This window comes from Nerophis lumbriciformis, linkage group LG01 (genome assembly GCF_033978685.3).
Source record: "Nerophis lumbriciformis linkage group LG01, RoL_Nlum_v2.1, whole genome shotgun sequence".
Lineage (NCBI taxonomy): Eukaryota > Metazoa > Chordata > Actinopteri > Syngnathiformes > Syngnathidae > Nerophis > Nerophis lumbriciformis.
In genome coordinates this window covers 1,042,212-1,052,500 of record NC_084548.2, presented here as the reverse complement: position 1 = coordinate 1,052,500, position 10,289 = coordinate 1,042,212, and positions in this window count along the sequence as shown.

Genomic DNA, 10,289 nt, shown 5'->3' with positions numbered 1-10,289 from the left:
AGGGTTAGGGTTAGGGTTAGGGTTAGGGTTAGGGTTAGGGGTTAGGGTTAGGGTTGGGGTTGGGGTTTAGGGTTAGGGTTAGGATTAGGGTTAGGGTTGTGTTACGGTTAGGGTTGGGGTTGGGGTTAGGGTTACGATTAGGGTTAGGGTTAGGGTTAGAATTAGATACAGTCTATCGGTCCCTAAAATATATAGATATATAATGTATTCATACATTGTTTATGTAGGATATACGCATGTATATATATATAGGGTTAGGGTTAGGGTTAGGGTACATAAAAAAAAGAAGTAATAATTTTCCGAGAAAATATTGCAATATCACAGAAACAGAAATAACATGAGAAATTGTTCCCAATTTTATAAGAACAAAGGCGACACATTGTGAGGAAAAAATGCTTTTAGTTAATTTTTTTGTTGTTGAATTTTTTTTTAGTAATTACTTTTTAATCTCAATTATTTAGGTGAGGGGACATCAGGTTGACGTATCTTCACACCATAAAGCTCTGGTTTCATGCGTGGATGGAGACAAAGGGAGTTATTCTACATGTCATTACAATATTGTGACAATGCAGAACTTTCTGGAACATACTCAAAGTTGTTTCAAGTATTTTCACCATTCTATGTAGCCATCTTACAACCACAACAATAACAACATATTGTGAATTAAATGCATCTCTACTAGGGATGTCTGATAATGGCTTTTTGCCCATATCCGATATTCCGATATTGTCCAACTCTTAATTACCGATACCAATATCAACCGATACCAATATATACAGTCGTGGAATGAACACATTATTATGCCTAATTTGGACAACCAGGTATGGTGAAGATAAGGGCCTTTAAAAAATAAAAAATAAAATAAAAATAAGATAAATAAATTAAAAACATTTTCTGTCTTGGTTGACAAGACTCTGCAGCATCGCGTGGACATCGGGGGCGGTACCACTGGATTGGCAGACCGGGGTGGTGGTTCCTCTCTTTAAGAAGGGGAACCGGAGGGTGTGTTCTAACTATCGTGGGATCACACTCCTCAGCCTTCCCGGTAAGGTCTATTCAGGTGTACTGGAGAGGAGGCTACGCCGGATAGTCGAACCTCGGATTCAGGAGGAACAGTGTGGTTTTCGTTCTGGTCGTGGAACTGTGGACCAGCTCTATACTCTGGGCAGGGTCCTTGAGGGTGCATGGGAGTTTGCCCAACCAGTCTACATGTGCTTTGTGGACTTGGAGAAGGCATTGGACCGTGTCCCTCGGGAGGTCCTGTGGGGAGTGCTCAGAGAGTATGGGGTATCGGACTGTCTGATTGTGGCAGTTCGCTCCCTGTATGATCAGTGTCAGAGCTTGGTCCGCATTGCCGGTAGTAAGTCGGACACGTTTCCAGTGAGGGTTGGACTCCGCCAAGGCTGCCCTTTGTCACCCATTCTGTTCATAACCTTTATGGACAGAATTTCTAGGCGCAGTCAAGGCGTTGAGGGGATCCGGTTTGGTGGCTGCAGGATTAGGTCTCTGCTTTTTGCAGATGATGTGGTCCTGATGGCTTCATCTGGCCAGGATCTTCAGCTCTCGCTGGATCGGTTCGCAGCCGAGTGTGAAGCGACTGGGATGAGAATCAGCACCTCCAAATCCGAGTCCATGGTTCTCGCCCGGAAAAGGGTGGAGTGCCATCTCCGGGTTGGGGAGGAGACCCTGCCCCAAGTGGAGGAGTTCAAGTACCTAGGAGTCTTGTTCACGAGTGGGGGAAGAGTGGATCATGAGATCGACAGGCGGATCGGTGCGGCATCTTCAGTAATGCGGACGCTGTATCGATCCGTTGTGGTGAAGAAGGAGCTGAGCCGGAAGGCAAAGCTCTCAATTTACTGGTCGATCTACGTTCCCATCCTCACCTATGGTCATGAGCTTTGGGTTATGACCGAAAGGACAAGATCACGGGTACACGCGGCCCAAATGAGTTTCCTCCGCCGGGTGGCGGGGCTCTCCCTTAGAGATAGGGTGAGAAGCTCTGTCATCCGGGGGGAGCTCAAAGTAAAGCCGCTGCTCCTCCACATCGAGAGGAGCCAGATGAGGTGGTTCGGGCATCTGGTCAGGATGCCACCCGAACGCCTCTCTAGGGAGGTGTTTAGGGCACGTCCAACCGGTAGGAGGCCACGGGGAAGACCCAGGACACGTTGGGAAGACTATGTCTCCCGGCTGGCCTGGGAACGCCTCGGGATCCCCCGGGAGGAACTGGACGAAGTGGCTGTGGAGAGGGAAGTCTGGGCTTCCCTGCTTAGGCTGCTGCCCCCGCGACCCGACCTCGAATAAGCGGAAGAAGATGGATGGATGGATGGAAAAAAGAAAGTAAAACAATATAAAAACAGTTACATAGAAACTAGTAATTAATGAAAATGAGTCAATTTAACTGTTAAAGGTTAGTACTATTAGTGGACCAGCAGCACGCACAATCATGTGTGCTTACGGACTGTATCCCTTGCAGACTGTATTGATATATATTGATATATAATGTAGGAACCACAATATTAATAACAGAAAGAAACAAACCTTTTGTGTGAATGAGTGTAAATGGGGGAGGGAGGTTTTTTGGGTTGGTGCACTAATTGTAAGTGTATCTTGTGTTTTTTATGTTGATTTAATAAAAATAAAACATAAAAATACAATTAAAAAAAACAAAAAAACGATACCGATCATTTCCAATATTACATTTTAAAGCATTAAAATTACGATATTATCGGACATCTCTAATCTCAGCCTATCTCAGGCGTCGGCAACCCAAAATGTTGAAAGAGCCATATTGGACCAAAAATACAAAAACAAATCTGTCTGGAGCCGCAAAAAAATGAAAAGCCATATTACATACAGATAGTGTGTCATGAGATATAAATTGAATTAAGAGGACTTAAAGGAAACTAAATGAGCTCAAATATAGCTACAAATGAGGCATAATGATGCAATATGTACATATAGCTAGCCTAAATAGCATGTTAGCATCGATTAGCTTGCAGTCATGCAGTGACCAAATATGTCTGATTAGCACTCCACACAAGTCAATAACATCAACAAAACTCACCTTTCATGCACAACGTTAAAAGTTTGGTGGACAAAATGAGACAGAAAAAGAAGTGGCATAAAACACGTCCTAGAAAGTCGGAGAAAGTTATACATGTAAACAAACTAGGGTGAGTTCAAGGACCGCCAAAATTAGTAGGACAAAACAGCGCTCGCCAAATACTCGAATCAGTGAAGCATGTTTAACAGAGGTGGGACCAAGTCATTGTTTTGCAAGTCACAAGTAAGTCTCAAGTCTTTGCCCTCAAGTCCGAGTCAAGTCCCGAGTCAAGACAGGCAAGCCCCGAGTCAAGTCCAAAGTCAAGACTAGAAAGTCTCAAGTCAAGTACTAAGTCCTGCATTTTGAGTTTCGAGTCCTTTCAAGTCCTTTTAACCACAGACTAATATATTAACACAGATTGTGTATGCTTTTCAAACGCTGTATTTATTTATTAAAACAAGTGCATTTTAAATTGCAGGAAAGAAAATTGTGCTGACATTGCACTTTATAATAGCACTATTAACCAGTCATTTTAAACATTAACTCATTCCTTTACAGAACAAACACATTGAAAAATAAAGTGCAAATGTACTTATTTGTACAAAAGTGTTAACATTGAAAAAACATGACATATACGTGAACATAACAAAAAAGTTGTACTTTTTATATGTCAGGGCCCTATGCTGCATTGCATTTGCAAAAGACCAAATTAGCCAAGAGTCTGTCAGTCATTTGTGCACGATGGGGGCGTAGTATGATGCCACCATGGCTGAAAACTCGCTCCACTGGAGCACTGGAGGCAGGCACTGCCAAGACTCTCATGGCCACTCGGAACAGTGAAGGAAGAGTCTTCATGTTCAATGCCCAGAACAAGGGGGGAGAGTTGTTTTGGGTTGGTGCACTACTTGTAAGTGTATCTTGTGTTTTTTATGTTGATTTAATTAAAAAAAGAGAAGAAAAAAAATGTATTTCTTGTGCGGCCCGATACCAATCGATCCACGGACCAGTAGCGGGCCGCGGCCCGGTGGTTGGGGACCACTGAGGTAAACAACCAACAGTATGTCAGAAAGCTAGCTAAAACGGTACACATATTCATAATATAGTATACATTTTAACTGACCTTTATTTGACTATTTTTGTCTTTTTTTAGGTGGCTAAAATACGCGGTGCTGCTGACCGCCGTCTAACGTTACGTGTGATATATTGACTAACGTAACCCTGCTTAAAAAAAATCACTGAACAAAAAGTATGAATAAGGTAGTGAACTGCAACAGATTCCCGTGTTTGCAATAACGTTAGCAGTGAGTTTACAGCCTCACTGATTTAACTACACAGCAAATAAAAGTCACGTTACTTAGCCAATAAACGTTATCTTACATTCAAAACTTACCGTTCTTTGTGCAACTTCAAATGCCGGACGAAGTTGGAAGTTGTTGCCTCTCCATCAGTCATTTTCGAACCGCATGTGTTGCATACTGCAAACCGTTTTGTGTTGACCACCTCGTAATTTTTATACCCAAACAAAATTATTTTAGGTATCATTTTTTGTTCACTGGCGTGTGGTTTGGACATGTCTTCTTCGTTGGTTGTCCTGCAATTTGATTGGATGAATGCTGTGTGATGAAAACAAAGTAGATCTAATTTGATTGGCTGTTGTACTGAGAGCACACCAGCTGACACACGCAACGCTGATAGACAAGTACACAATGAAAAATACGGAGCGCTCCCGAATAACTTTTTCATCTTTGGGTTTTGGGGAAAGTAGCAAGTCATGTCAAGTCATGTCAATTCAAAAGGCTCAAGTCCAAGTGAAGTCACAAGTCATTGATGTTAAAGTCTAAGTCGAGTTGCAAGTCTTTTTACATTTTGTCAAGTCGAGTCTAAAGTCATCAAATTCATGACTCGAGTCTGACTCGAGTCCAAGTCATGTGACTCGAGTCTACACCTCTGATGTTTAATATAAACAGTGGGATTTCTAACAATTAGGGAGGTTTGTGTCATGTTTGTCCTCCTACAGAAACCATATTAAAACAAAAAATATATTTTTTTCCCCTCATCTTTTTCCATTTTTCATACATCTTTGAAAAAGCTCCAGGGAGCCACTAGGGCGGCTCTAGAGCCGCGGGTTGCCGACCCCTGGCCTATCTAAATGCAGATGTTTGTACACTTTATCCAATTACCTCCAGGTGTCCCCTAAAGAACTGTTGATTGTCTGCTGCCATCTAGTGGTCAAAGTTCGCTATCACAAGATGAGTCACATTTTTTTCACCAAAACTTACGAGTGTTTTACGTTGTAAACATTGGACTTTTATCGTGTTGAATGATTTATAGTGATGCGTGTTGTCAACATTCTACTTGTATTCATGTTTAATAGTTTTAATGTGACTTACGTTGACAGAAAACACATGTTTAGCTCGGTAAACCCAAGCGAAGAATATGCAGGAAGTGACGACATCAACGAAATACTTAAATATTCTGTAGTTTCAACGTTTTCCCCCTTTAATGTTGCAATTTGCTTACATTTATGTGTTTGTTGGAACAAAGTAAACTAAAAAAAAAAAAGGTTAAAAAAAAAGATTACCTCCTGTCGAACACCCGGAAGTGGTCATGTTTGCTTTCTTCCAATGCGGAAGTGACAACATCAACGAAATACTTAAATATTCTGTAGTTTCAACGTTTTTCCCCTTTAATGTTGCAATTTACTTAGATTTATGTGTTTGTTGGAACAAAGTAAACTAAAAAAAAAAAAGGTTAAAAAAAAAGATTACTTCTGTCGAACACCGGAAGTGGTCATGTTTGCTTTCTTCCAATGCGGAAGTGACAACATCAACGAAATACTTAAATATTCTGTAGTTTCAACGTTTTCCCCCTTTAATGTTGCAATTTGCTTAGATTTATGTGTTTGTTGGAACAAAGTAAACTAAAAAAAAAAAGTTAAAAAAAAAGATTACCTCGTGTCGAACACCCGGAAGTGGTCATGTTTGCTTTCTTCCAATGCGGAAGTGACAACATCAACGAAATACTTAAATATTCTGTAGTTTCAACGTTTTCCCCCTTTAACGTTGCAATTTGCTTACATTTATGTGTTTGTTGGAACAAAGTAAACTAAAAAAAAAAAAAGTTAAAAAAAAAGATTACCTCGTGTCGAACACCCGGAAGTGGTCATGTTTGCTTTCTTCCAATGCGGAAGTGACAACATCAACGAAATACTTAAATATTCTGTAGTTTCAACGTTTTCCCCCTTTAACGTTGCAATTTGCTTAGATTTATGTGTTTGTTGGAACAAAGTAAACTAAAAAAAAAAAAGGTTAAAAAAAAAAGATTACCTCCTGTCGAACACCCGGAAGTGGTCATGTTTGCTTTCTTCCAATGCGGAAGTGACAACATCAACGAAATACTTAAATATTCTGTAGTTTCAACGTTTTCCCCCTTTAATGTTGCAATTTGCTTACATTTATGTGTTTGTTGGAACAAAGTAAACTAAAAAAAAAAAAAAGGTTAAAAAAAAATATTACCTCCTGTCGAACACCCGGAAGTGGTCATGTTTGCTTTCTTCCAATGCGGAAGTGACAACATCAACGAAATACTTAAATATTCTGTAGTTTCAACGTTTTCCCCCTTTAATGTTGCAATTTGCTTAGATTTATGTGTTTGTTGGAACAAAGTAAACTAAAAAAAAAAAAAGGTTAAAAAAAAAAGATTACTTCTGTCGAACACCCGGAAGTGGTCATGTTTGCTTTCTTCCAATGCGGAAGTGACAACATCAACGAAATACTTAAATATTCTGTAGTTTCAACGTTTTCCCCCTTTAATGTTGCAATTTGCTTACATTTATGTGTTTGTTGGAACAAAGTAAACTAAAAAAAAAAAAAGGTTTAAAAAAAAAGATTACCTCGTGTCGAACACCCGGATGTGGTCATGTTTGCTTTCTTCCAATGCGGAAGTGACAACATCAACGAAATACTTAAATATTCTGTAGTTTCAACGTTTTCCCCCTTTAATGTTGCAATTTGCTTAGATTTATGTGTTTGTTGGAACAAAGTAAACTAAAAAAAAAAAAAGGTTAAAAAAAAAGATTACTTCTGTCGAACACCCGGAAGTGGTCATGTTTGCTTTCTTCCAATGCGGAAGTGACAACATCAACGAAATACTTAAATATTCTGTAGTTTCAACGTTTTCCCCCTTTAATGTTGCAATTTGCTTAGATTTATGTGTTTGTTGGAACAATGTAAACTAAAAAAAAAAAAAAGGTTAAAAAAAAAAGATTACCTCCTGTCGAACACCCGGAAGTGGTCATGTTTGCTTTCTTCCAATGCGGAAGTGACAACATCAACGAAATACTTAAATATTCTGTAGTTTCAACGTTTTCCCCCTTTAATGTTGCAATTTGCTTACATTTATGTGTTTGTTGGAACAAAGTAAACTAAACAAAAAAGGTTAAAAAAAAAAAAGATTACTTCTGTCGAACACCCGGAAGTGGTCATGTTTGCTTTCTTCCAATGCGGAAGTGATAACATCAACGAAATACTTAAATATTCTGTAGTTTCAACGTTTTCCCCCTTTAATGTTGCAATTTGCTTACATTTATGTGTTTGTTGGAACAAAGTAAACTAAAAAAAAAAAAAGGTTAAAAAAAAAAGATTACCTCCTGTCGAACACCCGGAAGTGGTCATGTTTGCTTTCTTCCAATGCGGAAGTGACAACATCAACGAAATACTTAAATATTCTGTAGTTTCAACGTTTTCCCCCTTTAATGTTGCAATTTGCTTACATTTATGTGTTTGTTGGAACAAAGTAAACTAAAAAAAAAAAAAGGTTAAAAAAAAAAGATTACCTCCTGTCGAACACCCGGAAGTGGTCATGTTTGCTTTCTTCCAATGCGGAAGTGACAACATCAACGAAATACTTAAATATTCTGTAGTTTCAACGTTTTCCCCCTTTAATGTTGCAATTTGCTTACATTTATGTGTTTGTTGGAACAAAGTAAACTAAAAAAAAAAAAAGGTTAAAAAAAAAAGATTACCTCCTGTCGAACACCCGGAAGTGGTCATGTTTGCTTTCTTCCAATGCGGAAGTGACAACATCAACGAAATACTTAAATATTCTGTAGTTTCAACGTTTTCCCCCTTTAATATTGCAATTTGATTACATTTATGTGTTTGTTGGAACAAAGTAAACTAAAAAAAAAAAAGGTTAAAAAAAAAAAGATTACCTCCTGTCGAACACCCGGAAGTGGTCATGTTTGCTTTCTTCCAATGCGGAAGTGACAACATCAACGAAATACTTAAATATTCTGTAGTTTCAACGTTTTCCCCCTTTAATGTTGCAATTTGCTTAGATTTATGTGTTTGTTGGAACAAAGTAAACTAAAAAAAAAAAAAAGGTTAAAAAAAAAAGATTACCTCGTGTCGAACACCCGGAAGTGGTCATGTTTGCTTTCTTCCAATGCGGAAGTGACAACATCAACGAAATACTTAAATATTCTGTAGTTTCAACGTTTTCCCCCTTTAATGTTGCAATTTGCTTACATTTATGTGTTTGTTGGAACAAAGTAAACTAAAAAAAAAAAAAAGGTTAAAAAAAAATATTACCTCGTGTCGAACACCCGGAAGTGGTCATGTTTGCTTTCTTCCAATGCGGAAGTGACAACATCAACGAAATACTTAAATATTCTGTAGTTTCAACGTTTTCCCCCTTTAATGTTGCAATTTGCTTAGATTTATGTGTTTGTTGGAACAAAGTAAACTAAAAAAAAAAAAAGGTTAAAAAAAAAAGATTACTTCTGTCGAACACCCGGAAGTGGTCATGTTTGCTTTCTTCCAATGCGGAAGTGACAACATCAACGAAATACTTAAATATTCTGTAGTTTCAACGTTTTCCCCCTTTAATGTTGCAATTTGCTTACATTTATGTGTTTGTTGGAACAAAGTAAACTAAAAAAAAAAAAAGGTTAAAAAAAAAGATTACTTCTGTCGAACACCCGGAAGTGGTCATGTTTGCTTTCTTCCAATGCGGAAGTGACAACATCAACGAAATACTTAAATATTCTGTAGTTTCAACGTTTTCCCCCTTTAATGTTGCAATTTGCTTAGATTTATGTGTTTGTTGGAACAAAGTAAACTAAAAAAAAAAAAAGGTTAAAAAAAAAGATTACTTCTGTCGAACACCCGGAAGTGGTCATGTTTGCTTTCTTCCAATGCGGAAGTGACAACATCAACGAAATACTTAAATATTCTGTAGTTTCAACGTTTTCCCCCTTTAATGTTGCAATTTGCTTACATTTATGTGTTTGTTGGAACAATGTAAACTAAAAAAAAAAAAAAGGTTAAAAAAAAAAGATTACCTCCTGTCGAACACCCGGAAGTGGTCATGTTTGCTTTCTTCCAATGCGGAAGTGACAACATCAACGAAATACTTAAATATTGTGTAGTTTCAACGTTTTCCCCCTTTAATGTTGCAATTTGCTTACATTTATGTGTTTGTTGGAACAAAGTAAACTAAACAAAAAAGGTTAAAAAAAAAAAAGATTACTTCTGTCGAACACCCGGAAGTGGTCATGTTTGCTTTCTTCCAATGCGGAAGTGACAACATCAACGAAATACTTAAATATTCTGTAGTTTCAACGTTTTCCCCCTTTAATGTTGCAATTTGCTTAGATTTATGTGTTTGTTGGAACAAAGTAAACTAAAAAAAAAAAAAGGTTAAAAAAAAAGATTACCTCGTGTCGAACACCCGGAAGTGGTCATGTTTGCTTTCTTCCAATGCGGAAGTGACAACATCAACGAAATACTTAAACATTCTGTAGTTTCAACGTTTTCCCCCTTTAATGTTGCAATTTGCTTAGATTTATGTGTTTGTTGGAACAAAGTAAACTAAAAAAAAAAAAAGGTTTAAAAAAAAAGATTACCTCGTGTCGAACACCCGGATGTGGTCATGTTTGCTTTCTTCCAATGCGGAAGTGACAACATCAACGAAATACTTAAATATTCTGTAGTTTCAACGTTTTCCCCCTTTAATGTTGCAATTTGCTTACATTTATGTGTTTGTTGGAACAATGTAAACTAAAAAAAAAAAAAAGGTTAAAAAAAAAAGATTACCTCCTGTCGAACACCCGGAAGTGGTCATGTTTGCTTTCTTCCAATGCGGAAGTGACAACATCAACGAAATACTTAAATATTGTGTAGTTTCAACGTTTTCCCCCTTTAATGTTGCAATTTGCTTACATTTATGTGTTTGTTGGAACAAA